The sequence below is a fragment of the Sardina pilchardus genome, chromosome 4, assembly GCF_963854185.1.
Source record: "Sardina pilchardus chromosome 4, fSarPil1.1, whole genome shotgun sequence".
In the NCBI taxonomy this organism is placed as follows: domain Eukaryota; kingdom Metazoa; phylum Chordata; class Actinopteri; order Clupeiformes; family Clupeidae; genus Sardina; species Sardina pilchardus.
The window spans coordinates 717,084-740,466 of record NC_084997.1 but is presented as its reverse complement, the minus strand read 5'-3'; positions in this window follow the sequence as shown (position 1 = coordinate 740,466).

Sequence of the window (23,383 nt, the reverse complement as noted above, 5' to 3'; positions counted from 1 at the left end):
TTTAGTGTACCAAAATCTGTGCATAAGCCTAGGCCAGTGGTTCTCAAACTGGTACAGGTACCACTGGTGGAACACGGACTGTGTGTGTGTGTGTGTATTATTTATTTTTGTTTAACTGTTATTTATTATTTATTACCTTCTTCCTCCTCACTCACACACACTCTCTCTGCCCTACGCTACCGTATTTTAATGGTGGTACTTGGACAGTCAATTGTCTTGGGGTCTTAAGACATATTTGTTTAATATGCACTTCGTTTTTTGAGCGTTTGTTATGTGTTATGGTTTGTATAATAGTGTTGTTTTGTTATAGTTTGTCCATTGATATCATTTGACACTTTTTGCTATTGTCCTTAAATTTAGCCATACCATGCTATAGTTATTGTTATTATATAATTAATTGAGTGACTTATTTGATTACTATTCTCATTTCACTGTTTTATTTCTCATTAGGTTAGTGCTTAAAATGATTGTTTTATTAATAATATTGCTATTCTCCCTATTTTGTAATTGTTCACTGTTAATTTAATTTGTATTGTTATTTATTTGTATGTCGCTTTGGACAAAGGCATCTGCTAAATAACCATAACCATAACCATAACCATAACCAATTGTTCTCCAAGGATGTAGGCCTACTCATTGTGCAAGCCTAAGGTTTGAGAACCACTGTCATGGTGTCATGCCATACATTTATAAGTTGTATTTTAGTGCCTCCTTGTGGAATATTTTAGTATAGGAAATCAGTTACGAATTTCCATGGTACTTTAATTTGACGTCTTCATCTCTTGGGTCAAAGTTCAAGGTAAACAAGGAAGACAGCATCTTGCAATTGTTCGAACCACATTAGTTTTCTTCGAACAGGTAAACGCTCCTTGAAAAACAGCCTACGTAAAAAAAAGTATTTGTGAGTGCTTGTAAGTATTAACCACAGCACTGTATTTACAAGTTTGTGTATGCATATGTGATTATTAGTTTAAGCAGCATTTTGGTATAATCTGTTGCTGTATATCCAAATGGTAGCGTGTTCTATGCTAATCACTGATTATCTAAATCATAGCATGCTAATGTGATTTTCAAATGCTTTAGAGCATTTTACGTTATGTAAAAGCATATTAAAGAAAGGACACACTTCAGCTTTTCAGTCAGAAACATAGCCACCCTAGGATAGTTTGCGAGTCTATTTCGCCCTTGTTATGATCGAGTCAAGGACTGGCAGAAGACTCGAGAGCGATCATTTGCTTCTCAGTCAGAGACAGTTATCTATCTAGACTACTCTGCCTTGACACATTCAGCCACCCTATAGTTTGCGCGTCTGTTTCGCCCTTATGAACGAGTCAAGGACTGGCAGAAGACTCGAGAGCGATCATTTGCTTCTCAGTCAGAGACAGTTATCTATCTAGACTAGGCTACTCTGCCTTTACACATTCAGCCACCCTATAGTTTGCGCGTCTGTTTCGCCCTTATGAACGAGTCAAGGACTGGCAGAAGACTCGAGCGATCATTTGCTTTTCAGGCAGAAACAGAGTTATCAGGCTATTCAGACTTGACAAATCCAGCCACCCTACGATAGTTTGCTTGTCTATTTCGCCCTTGTTAATAACAACTAGCAGAAAACTCGAGCGATCATTTGCTTTTCCGTGAGAAACACTCTGCCTTGACAATACTACACTATACAATACAGTGGTCAGTGTTTAGCCTGGGTATTTGATCAAACAGAATACGAAATACGAGATTAGGCTACATTATGTTCACATCTGATGTCCTCTTTGTTTTGAAGTATTTTGTAACCCTGTCTGTTCTCGTCTCACTACTTCATCATCATCATCATCATCATCCGTCCCTATTAGGCCTATCTGTTTTTCTTTAAACAAAGTTAATAGGTTATTACTAGTAGGCTACTTACCCGTTGAAATGCAAATCCCTGCAGAGTCTCCGATCCCAGCAAATCACCTCAGACTAACAAGTCAGCCGTGAACGTCAAGTTATAACAGTATAACAGTTTAACAGATATAGGATACAACCAATTAGCATCAAGAATTGCACAGAGGCTATCACTCACACCAATCAAACACTGCACACACAGCCATCCATATACAATGACACATTTTATTGTTTGTTTCTGGGCAGAAAAGCTACATTGTTAGTGCATACTAGGCTACATATGGATACATCTCAACAGTGAACGAACCGAACTGGCAACGCTCAGTGCACTTGCTGAAATACCTATGGTAGCTGGTTCCTACATGTTTCAGTGTTGAGAGATATCAGAGTAAAAGTGAAGCTATCTTGATGAAATAACAATGACCTACAAAGCTGTCATATTTCACGTATACAGCTTCAGTCGTAATCATGGAGTTCAGTTTTGTTCTCTTCGCTGCAGCAGCACAGCCATTGATTACTGCTCACACATTTAAATTACCGGCGGGTGGGTGGCTATAGCCAATAGAAATAGAGTACCGAAGCCATGACGCAGCGTTGTCAAGGCAGCAATTTTAGTGGATCTAAACAATCTAACCGGTAGTCACCTTAGGAGCGGTGGCTTTCTTAATCTATCTTAATACGTTTACAACGTTTCCAAGACTTAAGTATATTCTCTTTACACTGTTTGGAGTCACATACAAAAAATCCTTAAATTCACTGACGTCTCTTGGCTTTATTTTTGACGCAAAAGCAAAATGTCACTCTTAACAGCCGCCACTGTTTGATAAGACGTGAATAGTGCGTTGTGTTGTGCGGCTGCGGGTGCGGCTTTAAACAATGGATTGTGACGTTATTAGAACGCGAATAGGAAATTTTTACAAAGTAGGATAACTCGACACGACACCGGGTTCGCGTGTAATTTAAGCGAGAGTTCTGGAAGCGCGGGTGAATGCAGAGCAATATAGACTGTAAATATGATATACTTTGATTTAACTTCACGATTTTATTTTATTTTCATACTTGATCGTACAGACAAGTGTCTAGTCTCGTTGGAAAGCCCTGATTCTGCCCTTTCGTGCAATATAGGTCTCATCTCGCTGTGACTAAGAATCGCGGAGCAATGTAGCAAAGAATAATGGGTGTGTTATTTTTTTATTTATTTTTTTTGCCTTGCAAGTGGGGGGGACAGATCGAGGTCAATCAGAATCTGAGGGGGACACATCCCCCCCGTCCCCCCCCCCATCTGCGCCCCTGTATAGATGTAGGAACAAATGGCCGGATTAGTGATGGGGGGGGTTTGGGCCAAGTGTGGGCTGAGTCAGGCACTGGAGGAAAACACACTAAGAAGACCACCACCAACAGGACTGCCTGGGCGTCAACTCCCTGTGCCTTATGCGGTTGTGGCAGATGAAGCCTTTGGTTTGAAGCCATGGATTATGAGACCATATCCAAGAACACAACTTGACAAAAGCAAACAAATTTTCAACTATAGGCTCTCTCGTGCACGTCGGTGTGTTGAGAATGTTTTTGGAGTTTTAGCCAATAGATTTCGAGTGTTTCGTCAGTCAATTCCATTGGAACTTTCCAAAGTTGTGACAATAACTAAAGCGGCGTGTGTTCTCCACAATTACCTGCGAACAGGATCCCTTACCCGATACACCTATACCCCACCCAGTCTGGTGGATCAAGAAGACACAGAAACAGGTCAGATAATTCGTGGGGCATGGAGGCAGGAACCAGAGTGCTTGAATCCTATCGCAGCCTCCTCAGACAGGAATCCATCATTGCAGGCAAAACAAGTCAGAGAGGAGTTCTGCAGCTACTTCAACACAAATGGAGCAGTAAGCTGGCAAGATAATGCAATTTCTTAGCTTAAAATTCTTCTAATGGACACTAAAAAAATAAATTGAACGATACAATCAAATACATGCATGTTTATTTTATTTTCAGCCAATCTGGCATATGTACATTGACACAGTTAAATAGACATACTATTCTTCCTCTAACACACTGTGGGCCAAATCAATTATTTGCCTTTTAAGTTTTTTAGTTTTGCTCTCTGACATGTCATCCAACACACTCTCTAGATAATGCAAAAACCCTGCATGTGGTGTGTTCTTTCTTTTGAGAACACCAATGGCATAGTCCATGGCATCAGAAGCCTTGTCTAGTTGTTGTTTTTTATCTGATTTTTTGTTTTTTGGGTCAGACACAGCAGTGTGGTTATCAGGGCGAGATGAAGTTGGAGAAAGGTGCCGTGTTTTCTGGGGTCTGGGAGGTTGTTGGAACAGCTGGATCTAGATTGTCTGAACTTTTATCAGGGTCATGTATCACGGAGAAAGGATAAGACCTGGTAATATTTCCACCTCGGGACATACACATCATCAGCTCCAGCCCCAGACTTGTTGCTCTTAAGCACCGAGCTGTGCTCCCGTGTGAAGACAGTCCGAAGGTTTTTGAACTTTTTCTTCACATCTTCCTCTGTGTGAAGGATCAAGCCAGGGGCGGAGCTATGGGCGGGGCAGACGGGGCAGCTGCCCCTGGGCCCGGGCCCCTACCGAGGGCTCAAAGGGCCCTTTGAACTTCGTCGAAAACGCGAACTCAATTTCCAGGGACCGTAACTTTTCTCTCACCGAATGTGTTATAGCGCACATCGCTCATTATAGTACATTTCAGATGGCTAGCCTATTTATATATCTAGCATTTTAGATCTACTATTTTATCATGGTGGGAGTCATGACTCAAAAAATACCAGTGAAATCCCTAAAGGGTCATTCCACCTCAATTCAACAAATGCCTTCTGCTTGACCATCTCAGATTTCCTTCAAAATTTTACCACCTGAAGAGTAACCATTTAAACTGACTTAGCCAAAATGTTAGATTGGTATACCTAATACATCCAGAGAAAAACGTTTTTGAACATGGTACCCCCCTTCTGATTTTTGGCACATTGGCACCCTCATCTAAATCTGCAGCAACGTTCAGATGTCATTATCTCAAAAAGTGTTCAAGCTAAAGACTTCAAATTTTCTGGGAATAATGATTGCTACCTATAGATTCCACATATTCATTCGTATTTTTAAATATTGGTCTATTACAACAATTAGCATCACTTTTTTGTGCTATTATTTAATGATTTCATAATCCTTGTCTTATTCCTAAGTATCAGATGTTTATGTCTCATACTGTTAAACATTTATATTTTCATTTACTTGCTGAGTGATGAACTAATAAAATATTTCCTGTATTTCCGAAATATATTGCTGCTGTCACTATTTAATGCCACTAGATGTCACTGTTCATGGATATCAGCAATGTGTTGTTATAGTAGACCAATATTTCAAAAATAACATTTCAATAACCATAGCCATAATACCATCTTGAAATTTCACAGTCTGAAAGCCCATTCCATACTCCTTCTGGAGATGTGTTCAATTCATTGGTATAGCTTGTCATACCTCTGTAATGGGGAGATACAATATTATCCAAATTGATTGTTTTTCAGTTTTGTGTTACAATACTTCCAACAAAAAAGCAATATAGACACCTCTTCATTACTTTTTCAAAGACAGCTTAAACACTTCTGTAGAGAGACATAACCATTTGCCAAACATTTTGTTTACAAATTGTGTAATGGGGCACCCAATGTGGGGGTGTGAAAGAAATCTGCAATTTTTCTTCTGATTTCACAAGATTGAAACACAGTCAGTGTCAATATGAATGAATGAATATGTGGAATCTATAGGTAGCAATCATTATTCACAGAAAATTTGAAGTCTTTAGCTTGAACACTTTTTGAGATAATGACATCTGAACTTTGCTGCAGATTTAGATGAGGGCGCCAATGTGCCAAAAATCAGAAGGGGGGTACCATCTTCAAAAATGTTTTTCTCTGGATGTATTAGGTATACCGATTTAATATTTTGGCTAAGTTAGTTTAAATGGTTACTCTTTAGATGGTAAAAGTTTGAAGCAAATCTGAGATGGTCAAGCAGAAATTTTCTCTAAAATCCGTTGAATTGAGGTGGAATGACCCTAAAGCTGTCTTGTAATGTAATAGTTAGTCATGTTCTTTTAAGATAAGCTATGTTGTTATGGCTTGTATTTTTTTTAAATCATGTTTGTGTACATTTTTAACAACTGCAGTGCATGATGGGTATGATATCTGAAGACTTGTTGAACGTCATCATTAAAATTCCATTGTAGTGAACACGTATATAATAGGCTTGGACTAGGCTAGGCTACGGCAAGTTGGTAATACCTGGTTTAACTTGTTCTTATGCCAAGCATCAGCCCCGGATCATTCTCACACAGTTTTTATGAATAACAATTCCAATAATCGATCAAACGAGAAAGATCATTATACTTTGTGGGCTCTCTCCATGCTCGTGACTTCTACAAACTAAAGCATAATTTGGAACAAAATTATGAGCATGCAGTAGAGACAGAGGCAGGTTCCAGCTTCACTCTTCCGCTGTCAGACCGCATAGCCTATATTTAGGTGTCATTATCTGCCCAGCTAACGACGGAAATTCGAAATAAGATGTGAACAGCAAGTGGCCGCTTCACGTGATGTCCGTTACCGTCCGAAATTCGGCAAGGAATTATCGCAAAATGTGCAGAACATTTTAAAATAGCTATTAGGCAGGTTCCACCTAGCTTGTCATTGTTGACATCTTCTGCCATAAGAATCGTTTTAAGAAAGGTGGCTAATGATGATGGCAGCAAAAACGAGGGGAGGCTAGGAGGTGGCAGATCAGGTTTCCAGTGATTCACCATTTGGCGCGTATGGGGAGGGGGGGGGGGGGCCCATCAACCATCTCTGCCCCAGGGCCCTGTGTGCAGTTGTTCCGCCACTGGATCAAGCAGTCGGCTCGGAGAGACAGGATTGCGGGTTCAAAAAATAGATTTATTCCAAATTAAAAGAAAGTGTCAATGCCCAAACTTAGAATAACTTTAACAGAAAAAAACAGAACCCTTCACCATGAACCACATGAATGAGCACAAAAGGAAACATTTATAGAAACAGGTCAAACTAATAGCTGTTTTCATTGTCTTATTTCTCATTAGGTTAATGCTTAATTGATTGTTTTATTGATAATATTGCTATTCTCCCTTTTTATAATTGTTCACTGTTATTTAATTTGTATTGTTATTTATTTGTACGTCGCTTTGGACAAAGGCGTCTGCTAAATAACCATAACCATAACCATAACCATAACCATAAAAGGGATCTCAACAAAATCAATTAACCTATAGAAAACAACAAAACAATAGAAAAGATAACAAAACATTTCTCTAGAGATAAATTAACTAAACATTAAGTAAATTATAAGTATCCTCTTATTCCTAACAAAACCACCCCAAATCAACAATACACCAATTCCCTCCATTCCCCTCTGGCAAAGACGTAGTTGAACGCGGGCAAGATGTTCATAGGCGGATGGAACGCTCTGCTCCGTCTTGCCATTCAGGAGGATCTGCCCGGACCACATACTGCGATGCACACCGCTCCCCCAAGTGTCGGCCGGACTCTCGGAATACCACAAGCCCCAGGGTAAATGAAAATAGACGTTAACAACCTTAAACAAACATAAATGAACCAGAACATAACGGAAAAGCTGTGTGCACTCAACTTAACAATTATGTGCCGTTACATTAATCAATAAAGTGTCAAATGAAATACGTGTTGTGTGATCACTGAAATGTTATGGGTTGTGCTACGTGCATATGTATATGTATAAGAATGTATCGTGAATGCAGGTATGTACGCATGAAATGTGTAATTAAATAATTATGTAACTAAGGACCATAACACAAGAATGAATGCGTGCAAGGGGGAGGGGCTACTTAATGGGTTTCGGTGTCTGAGTGTGTGGTCGCGGGTGCGACCATCACACTCTGAGAAGGGAATAATAAGAAAAAAAAAACACAGGATTATTATCAAATATAGTGGTAAACTAATTTACATGAACTAATGAAAAATTCAGTGGGGCTATTAAAATGATAAATGTAGGCCAAACTAGTTAGAGGAAATCACAAGCTGTGAAAATCACTAGTTTGTTGCCTTTTCTATCCAGTAGGTGGCAGTCCAGGATAAGAAATGCAAAACGTTAACACTTTGACAAGGCTGCCTTTATCAAGAGGTGTGCGAAGTGCGAACTAGGGCTAGGTCTACCTCCAGATTGTTTTGAATTGAGGTGCTACTTTAGACTTGAGGAACTCCTGTCTAGTTAATCGAAATGTACACGATATTTTGACAGCCCTAACAATAACACAGGGTTATGGTTACAGAGTTACTACAGTGCACATTCAACTGAAAAAGCATAAACTTAAAAACCATTAGCAATGGGACTCACCATTTATCACTGCTGCTCATCTGTGAGCTGCTGACAGAGCTCCTTGTAGGCGTTGTTCTTGACGTCTCGGTTCTTGTACTGTTTTGGCCTCGGGTTCCACAAGTACTCATGTTCTGGTGTGAATCAATTCATACAATAAGTCAGACCATCGATTACAATTCATTAAATAAATAAAAATGACATACAACAGCTAGAAGCTAACGTTATCCCTAGACTTCAATAACTTTGTTAGCAAAATGACGGCTAGTTAGCCAAATCCCATTCAATCTCAATGGCGCAATGGTAGCTACTAGCTAGTAGTTTACTAGAAAAAAAACGATGTCTTCTAAACAACATCGGGACATAAAAATTGACGTTACTTGCTTTATTAAAGCCCGTGCGCCAAGTTAAATTTATAATTATGATTGACACAAAATATATAGGGGAAATACATGTTTGACAAGTCGATGTATTGTTTTGTATGTTTTTCGACACATAAAGGCACAATATTTAATGATAAAGTTGGTTATTTTCAGTACCTACTTAAAACTCCCCCTACCCCCCAAACGAACGGATTGACGTCATAAGAGTGACTCCTGCAGGTCCTTGAGAGAAATGGCGGGATGCTGCGTTGCTCAGGTTTACAGCTGTTAGGCCTACCTGTCAGTCAAATAACTCCGCCATGACCCAACTAATTTTATCATTGAAAACTTCCTCATAAAAGTCAAATCATTAGCTTACCAGTGGTATGATTGGTTAAGGGATTTGTGTGAATCGAGAGTTGAGGTCTTGAGGTCGAGGTTGAGGTTCAGCTGAAGGAAAAGCAGCAAGAAGCACAATAGCGCATCACATCACCTTCACGTCGTCTGAAGGAGAAAATGCGGGATCAACAGAGATTGGGTAAGTATTTTATGAGGTTATTAGTTGTTATCCATGTTATTACTTCATAGTAATTTTTAAAACGTATTATTTTTTAAGTTATTTTAAGCTAAGTTATTTTTGCCGGTAGCACCGTGTGTGCTATATGCCTCGTGGTTCAGACTGGTGGTGTTCAAATTCATGATATTTTGGCACACTGTAATCTTTAGTAGGCTAAATCAGAGACACTGATGTAGGCTACATGCATGATTTCCAGTCATTCTTGTGGGATTACTATATTATGTCAGCCAAGAACAAGATCGACCGACACTTAAAATATTTTGTCTATTTTGAACGATGTTGCTTGTCATTTAGGCTATACAGAAACTAACTAAGATGTTGCTTGCGTTGCGTTGTCTCCATAAAATGAACTCCCGTGCATCCTTTTTGTCGAGCAGCTAATCTGTATTTTATTGTCAAATAAACCTGTTATTCCGTCGAAATATGTAGCACAATTTCAATAGCAGGCTAATTGTTTGTAGGCTGCTGTAGCATCTTGCTTGTGAGCTAACCTAGCTAGCAGTTTTGTGGGTGTGTGTTTTGCTCGTGCATGTCGGTTCACTTGGTAGCATCGGTGGCATCAGAGACCACAACAACGAAATTGCAACTCTCTCACTGTTAATCGAGGTGAGCAAACTAATCACTGAAGTTATGGTAAGATCCCTCATCTAATGTCATAACACGCCTGCCCAGCTAACAATTTCTGGTTAGGAGAACGTTTTTAGAACGTTTTTTTCCTGGTTAGGAAAACGTTGCCTGAAAGTTGCGAATGTTGCCACAAGGTTCCCCAGGAAAGTTTTCTTGACGAAAATACTACGTTTTTTTCTGGTTGTTTATTTTGGTTAGCAGAACGTTCTCCTACCCTTTAGGGAACTTTACTTTATTTGGTTGCATTAACGTTCCCCTAACCTCCCAGCAACAAAGTGTAAAGGGGGAAAAAATATGTAGAATTATCGTGACATCCTTGCATGGCTCGCTGCACACTCGCCGTCTGCGACGACAGCCTAGCTGTAACCTGGGAGAGCGAACGTCTCTGATGGCTAAGGCAATGATTATAAATAATACATGAATCTTCACTTACCATTAGCTGCTTGCTGAACTGCGACGAATACGGGTCGTTAATATGAGTATGTGTCAGCTAAGTATTTAAATGCGGTTAGGTGTAATACTTTCTTGTCTACGGTGTCTTTTCCTATAATAAACGATTAGTCAGATCAAAACATAAGCAGAGCAGGCGCTAGCCTAACACACTGTTTCAACATTCAAAACTGGCTGTTTTTATTGCATCGTATGCCATTAAAAGTCCTCGGTTCAGAATTATGATGGATTTTGGTTTATTTTGTTTTAAATTGGGACTGGGAATTGTGGGATAGGCTGAGTGAACAGCATAGCTATAACTTGGACTACGTGTTAATATAAAACAATTCTCCCCCGGGAACATTGTGCTGTTTAAGATGCAGTCTCAACGTTTGAGAAATAATTCATTGGAGTCCTCATCATCATATTTTCATAACAAATAAAGCTTTAAAAACATGAATGCATTTCTGCCATTCTAATCGATTATGGATTAATCCAAAACTATTCGTCAGATTAGTAAGCATGAAATCGTTGTGTGCCTGCCTGGGACTATGGCTAGCTAGCTCTTCCACCCGGTTTACCCTGTACAGTGTTTTTTAAAAGCCTGTTGGACTTAATGGAACAAGTGCATGGAGAAGATGTGAAGAATGTGATCGATACCATACAGCCAGCCTACGTGAGTAACTTTATATCTCTGTGTTATCCAAATGTCTTAAAGTTAGCGAGGTTGAGTCTGCTAAAACACCAACACCCCAGAACTCACGGACCGAGATGAAAGTTTCTCAACCTAGCTTCTCGCGCTGGCCCCTTTAGCTGACGGGCTGGCTTTGGTCGGCCGAATATCAATCCAACAGAGGGGGGAAGAATAGAATAGGGCTATATGTCGATTTTGCAACAAATTATTCCGACTTTGCAGTGTGGCTGCTGGCCGTGTTCAATTGGAAACTCATAGAAACTCTGGGGCGATTTTCATCAATCAACCCCACGCACATAACCAGAGAATACCGATATGGTTGTACAAATAAGATACCTAAAAACAACTAAGTAGCAACGTTGTGTGAAAAGAGAAATGCAACCAGAATATAACGTTTTTTTCTTTAGTTGTAATAACGTTCGGGAAACTTTGATAACCTGGAGCTAACGTTCTCTCCAGGGTATTAGAAGGTTACTGATAAACTAACCACAGGAGAACCAGCGGCTAACGTTATTTGCTTGCTGGGATTCAACCAGAATATAACGTTTTTTTCTTTAGTTGTAAAAACGTTAGGGGAACGTTATTTGTTTTGACAACCTGGAGATAACGTTCTCTAAACGTTATTAGTAGGTTGCTGAAAAACGAACCATAGGGGAACCAAAAGCTAACGTTAGTGAAAGTTAGCAGAACGTTAATTGTTTGCTGGGTGGCTGTTGAAATGGGCACGTACAGCTCGCTAATAGCAACAGAAGCAAGCTACGTCTAGTGCACGTTTGCATAGTTAGGATCATTATGCTGATTGTTTGCTCATTCAATCCCAATGGATTATAACACGTATTTCCCAACATTGTTTACATATAGGTTGCAAACTTAGAAAACACGTGGGGAATCTAAACTCTCCTACCAGCATGATTAACGTATTAGCTATCCAGCTGGTTTCAATCAGCAGCGCAGCTGAGTAGCTAAAATAATGAAAATATGTCGGAGGAGAAAGAGAAACGCTGCGATAATGAAAATGTCAGAGGAGAAAGAGCAACGCTGTATGCTGCGACCAACTAGTGCAGAAGCAGAGATGTAGGCAAGCCTACAAACATGGTAGAAGTAGCCTTCTAAAGAAAAGGGCTTCTTTTTTCCCCCTTTAGGAAAAAAAAAAATCAGATCAGCAAACCTGTTACTGCATTCAATCCAGAATGCTAATAAAGCAGCCACTGATAACAATTTTAGTGAAAAGTGTGATGGTGTTTAAGATTATGTGTAAGTGACATATAATAAAACTAAACAACCTATTCACTACCATGCTTGTTTTTTTGCTTCTGTTATTTCAGATGGCACAACTGGTGGAAGCAGCCAACTGCAGGACACTGGCAACCATATGACCCCATGGACTATGATGATGGCATGAATATGGAAGATGGGAAGCCTCTGAATAAAGAGAAAGACAAGGATGTCCTGAATGTGCAGAGTAATCTCACCTATCCTTCTTTCTTGAATTTCCCCTTAGTGGTCAATAATCTATTTTACAGACATAAACGTCATTTACACCCCATCATCTGCTAGGTTTAGATGGACAGATGGACACACGTAGGCCTACACATATCAGCTGTGCCGGAACGTACATCACGTATCTGGTGTGAATGTGGCGTTATGTGTAACACAACTGTAATATATTGTATAAAGTATGATTTCATAAACATTTGTATTTACAGTTACTGTCTTAGTTAATTCAGCCTTCTGATAATCTCCCCATTTCCACCAGCTCTAGGATGCATCTAGTATGCATACCATTTTTTTTTTTATTCTTTAAATTGACCTTTACATTTATAGTAATGATCCATGACCTAGTCAAGTTTGGGTATATCATGTGAGTGCATTTGCATCAACCTTCCTTCATAGGTAAGCTCCCATCCTTGAGGAGCTTCAACCCCACATGTATTGTAAAATAAATGCTCTTAATTTTGCTCTTCATATTGCAATCTTCAGTCAATAAACAATTTTTCTTTAAATAGAATTTATGTTTTCTGTGTATTGTGTTTGAACTTCTGTACACATTTTGTTTCCTGACTGCCAGCCAGTATAGCTTATTTTCTGTTTAAGTTAGGACAAGTAGTCAGTAAATAGCCCCCTTGCTACTGCAGCTTGTGATCAGAATTATTTATTAGGGCCTACTATTATTATTATTGCTATTATTGATCTTGGCCAATTAAAACATTTGTACATTCCACCTTCTTGAAACTGCTTGAAAATGTCTTCTGATGGCTGAAGCAAGAATGAGGGCCTCCGGATGTGCCTCCCCAGAATGCCATAGGCCCAACGTACCTGTCTGTATGCTGTGTAGTGGTAGGCCTATTGCCACGGATAGGGGTGTAACAGTTAAACTAGATATGGACAGCTGGATTATTTTTCATTATATGCTGTTGCAGAATTAATATGATTTGTTCACTAGAGTACTGCTCTGATGATAATGAAATGAATACCAAAAAAATAATGTGAATGTGTAAGCATACTGATGACTACTAGTCTGTAGGATCATTCCTGCCTGAAGTTTGGTAGGCAATCTTGAGAACAAAGGGGGTTCATACCATGCCTCAAAGTCAGGGCATGTTTGTCTGGCAGAGGGTAATGGTCATAGGCCCCAGAAACCACGCTTCTCTGCACAAGTTCTCTACAGCTGAGACCATGGGCTGGCAATGCCTACATAAACATTATCAATCATAACGATAAGGTAGGCTATGATAACTCCTTTCTCTCCCTCTCCAACAATCGGTCATCACTCATGGTAGCACCATGATTTGCTCATTACAACGTCTCGCACCAGTCTGACAATTATGCGCTTTTCAATGAATTGATAATAACCCGGTGTTGTGTCGAATTGGGCTACCCGTTGAGTTGCGCTACCATGCAAGTGCAGTGGAAAAGGCAACGGACAATTCACTGTCATGTACAACGACTGTTATGTGCTATCTCAGCGCACAATATTTCGCATACCGTAGTCAACCAAAATCGCTGAGCCAAAAACAAAACAAAAACCGGACATATTCATGTTGTTTATTTCATTTCACCTCTCCGTTTTGAAATAGGCTAGTCCGGCCTGTATGCACCACCTGGGATTCCTCGATTAAACATTGGATAGTGGGTGGCTGGTAGCAGCATTTTAGCTTGCAGAAACAGCACAAACGTGTCATTCAGAAATGCTAAACACAACGGTAGCACATCCTACAAGCAGCATACGAGGTGCGTCCCTGGACACCGAGCGCCTGTCGGAGTTGGGAGTTGTCATAAATGCACACAAAGCGTAGTGGAAAGAGTTACGTTGAACACTAGAGGTCATATGATGTATTTCAGACAGATTTAAATGAAGCATAAGGAAGGTCAGGTGAATGTTAAGAGGGAGGACGATTGGCTAAATTAGCTGTAGGCTACTTTCAAGGTGTTTTAGTGAAGGCGCATTTTTCTACATTGGATAGGCCTATTTTGCAAGTTATGCCTCCAAATTAGGCTAATCTTCATGTTTGCTATTTAAAGTGTCTGAACTTTTGAGTTGGCTTTATTAAAAATTGATGAGTGAGAATTTGAAAAAAGTAGCTGCTATCGTTCTTTGGCCAAGTTATAGGCTACTTACCAAGACAACTGACTCCACCAGCACATGGTTTTCTTCACACCAGATATTTATATTCCTTAATGGGAATTATTTAATATTTGTGTTTAGTCCCTCATCCCTCTCATGTCTGGGATGCTCAAAATTGTATGGCTGGGTGCCATTATAGAGGTTTGAGAGAGATTTTGGATCTCCTCAGACTCAAAACTCTCCATATTGCATAATACTTAAATAGAACTTTCGTGGCAGGACTCACTCTTCTGACGTCATAACTCAGCTGTGATTTTAAAATGTGATTTTGACAGAAATGGCTATAAATGTTACTGTATTGCAATTATAGTAATACTTTTAATGGTAATTATATCTTCACTGAGCTATCTAACCATTATCCAATAAATAATAATAAAAGTTTTAAGTTAACTCACGCACTTTGCATTTGATGAGGTAAAATGGCCAGTTGTCAACTTACCGCTATAAAAAGAGATCAGCAGCCTCTCTTTTTTGTCGGTCCACTGTCGCTGAGACGCCGCCATCTTTGTTGGAAATTTCAGATGCTCACAGATGGTCATGTGACTCATTGGCAGCATTCTGATTGGATGATCTCAAAAATTGCCGTTTAAGTATCCAAAGTGGTCAGATAGAAAATTATTGCCCAACCTCAATGAGAAAGTATTCCTCGTCAACATTGCCTCAGCAACATTGCCCTAAAAATTGCTCCGTGTATCATCACCTTTAGAAGGCAGCAGTTTTACCCGATTCGAACGGAGCCTCTCTGTCTCAGGCTTTCTGGCTCTCTTAAGACTACATATCCTGTTAAACTGTTTCCTCTTTCCACAACTGTTTCAAAATAAAAGTCCTCAGTGCAATAATACACTATTAACCCTATGAGCCCTAAGCTGTTTTAAGGGCATTTTCACTACCTCTAGTTAGAAGCATTTATCCTGGTCATTGTAAGTGCCATTCACACATGCTACATATTGTTTTTTTCAGCACAGTCTAGGCTATCCAGATCTGCCACAATATAATGTATAAATACTTGCATTGATTTGATTTAGATTTTTAAATAATACAATTTTGAAAAGCGTACTATACAAATTCTTACATTTTGACGTGTATCTCACCACAGCAAGCTCACATCTCGATGAAACTTGCATGGTTGTGTAGGCCTGACTGTCCTGAAAATGGCAATATAAGAACCATGGTGGAGGTATACTTTGGGGATGAGCAATTTACAGAAATATGTGGTGTGTGCCTTCCAGAAATAAATGGCAATTTTTATTTAGTGATGAAAAAATAACTTTTTGGCACTTTTTGCGCTCCATATTTGTGACACTAGCTGATCTGACATGACTTGTTTGCGGTAGCACACATGACGTGCACAGATGATGATTCTCTAAATTTGTTTTACTGCATTGCAATGAACAAAGTAAAGGCAAAAAGTGTTTATTTGTCAAACAAATTTGGATGCAATATGAGTCTTGAATTGGATACCATACAGGAGTTTGCTAGGATCTCAAAACCGTGTTATGAACGTGACTTGCCATAGAGAAACACATGATAACATTGGATTATGAACATACACAGTAAATTCGCCAGTGTCAAATATGCAGTGTAAAAGTAAATGAACTCTTTCCGAGCAATTGACCGTTCGCAAAAGCCGCGCCCCCTAGTTATTGTTACTACGCCCGTCAAACAAATGAGAACAGACGTTCTACAGAGCTCAAATGCGCCCAAAATGTATTAGAGTGAGCCTGAAGAAAAATCCAGGTTGCACTGGTGCACCTGACGCTGCTTGGGTGAAAGCATACATTTATTTCTTAAGTTTCATTGTAGACTATGCCTGCAACTTTACCAAACAGTATAAACCACCTCTCCTGGGCCCTCTTTCTCTCGCTCTCCCCCCCTCTCTCTCTCATGCGCGCTCAATGGACACCCCCCTCGACATGCTGTTTTAATCATAAAACATTCACAATCGTGAAAGAAAATGACGCATAGAAGACGACTAGCTACAAATCCGGTTAGCATCACAGTATGCTGCACAATTTTGATTAAAACAATTGCATTCACGTTGACTGATCATAGTGTTTTTCAACTCCAAGACTGGAGACTGTTTTGGATTAATGCAGCAGGGTTCAGATGCAAAACCCTCTAAATCCGTCTGACCTTTTCTTTTAAATGGACATTTTGTATCAGGCTCCTATAGGGTTTTGCATACGAATCAATATTTCAGACCAGAAGACAGCTAGTTTTGAAGCTTGAATTAACTTACAGCCTAGGCCTATGTGAAGCATTCACTCACCATTATCTCATTTTTTGACAAAGTGGCCAGGCTTTTGCATCTGAACTCTCTATGGCACGACAGACAGGGCTGCAATATGCAGGGGATGTTCAATGTAAAATGTTAAAATAAGCACAGACGGGAATATTAGCCTACAGCAATCGAGTCGTAGGCTACGTGTAGGCTACCGAAACTGATCTTGCAGTGCAATCAGCATATTGTGGGCCAGTAAGTTCCTGCACTGCGGGTAAATAGCCCACGTTTTAAACTGGGATTGGGACCATAAATACATAGTAGCGTACACAATGCCAGATAGCTAAAAGTTGACGATCAACTAGCAACCACCACCCGAGAGCAAAACGCATCATCCCCTTATCTATGGTTTATGGTTAGGTTAGTGCTTGGTAGATTGCAAGTATTTATGACTTTGCAGACAGCAAGTGATTTGTTGGTTAAATGTTGAGCACTGCTTTCACAATGCTAGATGAACCAAAACTGTTACGTTCAGTTTTACAGATTTTATAGCCTCTAATGACCGTCAACCTCTTGCTAAAAATGATCTGTGTGGATAGCAACATTATCAATCAGTGCAGTCAGGCGAACAGCTAGCTGCCTGCATGTCCTACTGGATAGTAGGTTGCTGATCAGTTAGTGTTCTAACTTTAATACTTTCATATTTAATGCTATAAAGAACCACACATGTTAACTGTTAAATCCAGTTTTACAGATTGTGTGTACTTAGCTACTATACTTATTGATTAATATCATGCTAGGTTTATTGGTATACCTTCGAGCAGACGTAACCTCCAAGCAGTTTCGTACAGGTATTTTTCAACACTTTGTCACGGTAAAATGTCATTTTATGTAGGTAGCTAATTTAGATACACTAGGTGTGGGTGCTTGTGTTTCTTTACGAATCCGCCGTCTTAGGGTTAGTAACCCTTAGTGTGTAAAGAGATTAATGTTAAGTGCCACATACATGTAAGAGGGTGATAAAGTGTCGCTAATTTGGAAAGTTAATTCTAAGTGCCACATACTGTAGGTGATAGGTGTCGTTCTGATATGGAAAGTTATGAATCTTTGAGACATTTAGTTGTGATTGAGGTCTCCCACACCGCTTAATCCATTGTAGGCATCTTTCCACTTGGGTTTTGGGCTTTGGAAAGGCGAAAAAACGCCCCCTCCCTCTAAACTTTTGGGGTACCTGGTGAATGAGTTTCTCGTGCCATAGGCGCATCATTGCACCGTCTTGCAGAATTCGCAATGTTTGACGGGCGTCCTTCTACTTAGTTACCGTTGCTGAGCTACGATTGGACAATGGCCGTTCGAGGGCGTGGTTTTGCGATCGGTCAATTGACCCTTCCAGAGCCACGCCCTAAAACCGCCACAGGCCAATCGTGGCTTAGCAACCCGTAACTAGGCAAGCAAGGCCTGGCAAGCTTTCGAGTTTTTGCCACGTTAACCTATGGAGACTGCATAGCCTGTGGGCCATTAAGGGCATTTATTTGGATGTGTGGTGCCCCCAAACACGTGAAATCACGGTGAAATAACACGTTGAACTATAAAGACATGATATACTGTAGTTTGAAATACGTATTTTTCTAACTTTAAATTTTGCATATTGCGTGATATTTCCATAACCGCGAGATACGTTTCACGATGGCGGCAAAAAGTTCTTAACAGACATTCAACGAGACGTATGTATAGCCCGTCAGCAATTCTGTCTAAAATAATACCTAGTTGAAGTACCAATCATGTTATGTTGTCAAATATTGACGTTATGGAAGTATAGCTTAAAAGGTTATGCTAGTTTTGTCCCCCGCCCGTTTCATTCGTACTAGCCTGGAGGAACCATCGAAAACAACGCGTACCTTCGACTTTTGCTTAAATAACTCATGAACGGTTTTGTTCAGAGCTGAAAATGCAACTGTAGTTGACAGAGGACAGATGTAGCTCGCTAGTGACCAAATATGAGCTTTCAGTGTGGTGCGATGTCTTTGTAAATTACATTTGTTTAAAAAATCCCGTGTCTCCTCCATTGTAATAGACGGGCAAGGTGCGAAAGTTTGACAGGCGTAGCAACAGTAACTATGGAGGGCGGGACTTCTGGAAGGTCACAACCACAACAACAGATAGAGTCAACTGGGGCCTGTACTACGAAGGGAGCTCAACCTACCCAGATGTAACCCAGGGTTACTTTGCTAAACCGGGGTTGACAAAACCTGGTTATCTTCATTGGTGCTAATCGGTACTACGACGCTGAGTAAGAAGTTGATTTGTTGAACTGGGGTTAACCTCATCGGAGTTGGTGCGCGTTCACATAAAATGGGCGGGTTGCAGCGCATATCACCACTTTTAATGATGACGCGATCACGCTATTTTACGCATAAGGAATGAGCAATGATTATAAAAAAGTTGTGAGGAATTAAAACCCACTTTACGATACATCAAATACGTCGGCAGCAAACAAAGCAAGACAAGGCTGTTGGCAACGTAGGCTATTGCAGATCGGATATATGAAAGTAAAGTTTTATTTCATGTTCCTTAAATAGCCTAGGCTATGTGTTACGGAGGATTAATAGCTTGCGGAATGTCTGAAATGTGTTGAAATAAATACATTTTGAGTTCATAAGAGTCCTACAGATGCAACACAATTCATGCCATGTATATTAATAAATATTAATAAGGGATAATTGAATGTTTAGCCCCATTGACTGATTTAGTGTATGCCTATCCTGTGAACATTTTAGATGCAACGGCAGTGCCGCTGGCAGCAGGTGAAAATGAAACTCAAGAACATTCAGAAGGTTTATAGGCCTAGTTATAGCTTGCATTAATATTTCTTAATTATGAAAATTATTGCCAATGCTTATAGCCTCCACTTTGCCTCGATCAGCTGACAAATGCAACGAATTCCCTCGGCTGAGAATGTATCTTTCATAGAGAATATTATATGGAGAAAGATTCTGGCGGTCTTAAAAAAACTCTCGCCTTGCGAAGAGAGGCGCTTACAATTTGCGCTCCAATAATGTATCTTCCAAGTAGCCTACGTCGACATTGTGGGGTGTGGTTAACCGCAAACCTCGGGTTAACCAAGATCATAACCTGCTCGGAGCAGGTTTGAGATGCAGCGTAAATTGCCATGGCAGCATACCTAGGTTAAAACCTATCCACCTTTCGTAGTACGGGTTAACCGGGAAGTTACGCCACACGTGATCAACTTACTCTCGAAGTTACCCAGCTAAGCCAGTAACCCCGCTTCGTAGTACAGGCCCCTGCTCTCCAGTGTCAGTGAAAAATCACGTTGTTGAAAGACGTGGTGTCAGAAGTGAGAGCTCCGCCTACTTTCTCCTCATTTTTTCAAATCTAACAGAAGATTTCCAGCGCCATTTTTTCTCCTCCGAGGATTTCGGTAAGTGTCGCTTAATCACATATTAAAATAATAATATGACATGTGAATAAAAGTCGCATGATGGAATGACTTTATATTCTTGTTGATCTTATGCTCCGGCTGGTCTTTGGTCTTAAAATAACGTTAGCTGCTAGAACTACCTGATTTTGAAGTGATAACTAAGCAACTTGAGTGCTAACACTTGTTGAACGGTGCAAGCAACAGTGCACGCTGGTAAAGTAATCTGGTGCTAATTTGTGTGTTACTGTATATTACAATACACGTCGTGAAACATTAATGCCGTCTAATCGTTATTCAGTGAGTCTGGTGTAGTGTTTTGAGGCGAGCTAGTTATTACTAACGTTTACCTAGACTACAGTTTGTTAAAATAGCAAACGTTAGCTTTATGCTAGGCCAAAAGCCCTGGCAGATATGTAGCATGTAGTAGTTTGAAATTGCTAACAACGTGAAGCTATTAGACTAGCAGCTAACTAGCTAACTTCTGATTAGATCAGGCCAGGTAATCAACGTTGTTGTAACATTCTGGAGGGGTGAAAATGTATTTCGTTTTTTTGTTCAATGCTAGGAAAATATTAGTGCCTGGAACTGTGTGTTGTTGGGAGCCTGAAATGGCTAGCTAATGCAATGTTAGGGTGACTAGCGACATGTGTTACAGCATCTGAGTGCTGTTTCTCTCTGCAGAAAGGATGTTACTTAAAGAAGAACTTGGCATGTCCAGAAGTTTGTAAGAAACCTAATCTTAGAGAGTTTCTGAATGCAGGTAAGAACCTAACATGTGCAATTCGTTTTATAGAAAATAAATAATTAGATTAATTGATCTTTCTGCTAACACAAGCTTTGTTCTCGTTTCTTAGCCTTTGCCAAGTTTGGTGTCCCACCTGTAATGGAGAGTATGACAATTCTTTGACAGTTTTGGGACAGAGGTGGATGAGGATTTTGCAGATATAATAAATGATCCTTCAACTGGGGTGTTGACCATCAAATATGATACAGGTTTGTTTCAGATACAGATAAAAAGGATAATGTGTATATTTAAATATAAAAATATTTGTCATGCTATGTTTACATTGTTAATAAGATGAATGTCTAAGCAACATGTATTTAACCTTTTATATATATATTTATTTTTATTTATTTGACAGAGTCTATCTCCATTCACGCTTTTGTCACTTCTAGGCTAGACTATTGTAATGACTATTGTAATGCACTATACGCCGGCTGCAATAATACCTGTGTAAAAAGCTTACAGCTTATACAAAACGCAGCTGCTCGCACACTCACTAGAACCAAAAAATATGAACATATTTCCCCCATCCTAGCATCTCTACATTGGCTACCTGTTAAAAGTCGCATTGACTTCAAAATTCTACTTCTAACATACAAAGCCATAAATGGCAGGGCACCTGAATATATTAAAGATCTTCTAGTCCCATATAATCCACCTAGACCCTTACGATCACAAAATACTGGACTACTTGTAACTCCAAGGATTTCAAAAACTACAGTAGGAAGCAGAGCTTTTTGTTACCGCGCACCTCTCCTCTGGAATAATCTTCCTCCCTCAATCCGTTTAGCAGACACCCTCCCTATTTTCAAGTCTAGACTTAAAACATATCTCTTTAGTGCTTCCTATAGTTAGGTATGGTGCAGTGTGGAACTGCAACCACTTCAGGGTTTCATTGGAACGGACCACCTCTGCTGTGGACTTGTGTGACTGGTGCTCCAGTCATGCCTGCCATGGTGGCTACCGACCACACCTGTGCTGGTGCTGACTACCCTCCACCATGCCTTAGTTATGCTGCTATAGCATAGCACTGTCATCGACTTCTCATGTGTCATGCCGTACAACTCTCTCTCCCCTCTCCCTCTGTCTCTCTCAACTCTCCCTCCTCCCTCTCTCTCTGTCCTGTCATTCAACTCCCTCTCCCCTCTGCCTTTTCCCTCTATAGTATAATAATTTATATTCCCATTTATATACTTATCAATACCAACCATTATGACTTATAGTAATACTAACACACTTTATTTCTCTTCCCTTTCCCCTATACCTCACTTGTGAGGTGAACCATTACCAGTCATTAGCCATCTTTGTGCCTGGCCCTCATCACACCGAAGTCCCATCCCCCTGAGTGCCATTGCCATCATCATCCCTATGATTGCCCTACCATCGCCTGCTGTGGTTCCCTGCCAGGATCCCTGGGCCACACATCCTAGCGACCCATTACCCTCCAAAATTACTAATGGATTACTGATGGACTATTTATTCCCTATACTGGACTGCTTGAACCTTCTGATACTACAAATGACTTTACTCTACTTAACTGACCCTAGGCAGATGGGTTGGGCCCTTGAGTCGTGGATCTGTCTGAGGTTTCTTCCTATATATATCTCCAATTCTAGGGAGTTTTTCCTTGCCCCTGTTGCTCATGGGCTCTCTTTGAAGGTTTGACGCTCTGTGAAGCGCCTTGAGACATGTGTAATGTTTTGGCGCTCTATAAATAAAATTGAATTGAATTGAATTGAAAATTGTGGCTTTTGAGTATTCCATACCTGCAAACTCAGAAGGTGTGAAAAAGGTGACAAACTTTTTGGACCCCCCCCATCCCCCGGCACACATCTGCCCACTCCACACATGCCCAAGACCTCTGTAAAAACAGGCTATCACAGGTTATAAAAATTATACACTTAAGCAATATCACGAGTGAGAGTGGGGTTGGTAATGTATATTCCCACGGGTGTTGTTTCGGCTGTAGCCATGAGGCCAGAGGCCGACTTGCACACATCAACATCAACACCATCACCAACTTACTGAATTTATATAAAAAGCAAATGAATTATGACTGACTGTAGGCCTACTTTTCCTGCATGACCGCTAGTTAAGTGTGACCAGAGGTTGCAACACATTTTGGCTCATTGGGACTTGAAAATTGGCCAGTGCCACACACAATGCAGTGTACATAGGCCATATAAAATGTATTGTGTCATTTAGATAATAATGACAAAGTAATTTTGTTGTATAAAATAAATTTCTTAAGAAATATGGTTATGATGCTGTTTAATTACCCAAATGAAGAGTTATTTTCCAAAACGCTATATCCACCATTTTAATGAATGTTCATAAATCTTTTTTTTTCTTTTTCTTAAGTAATCTCAG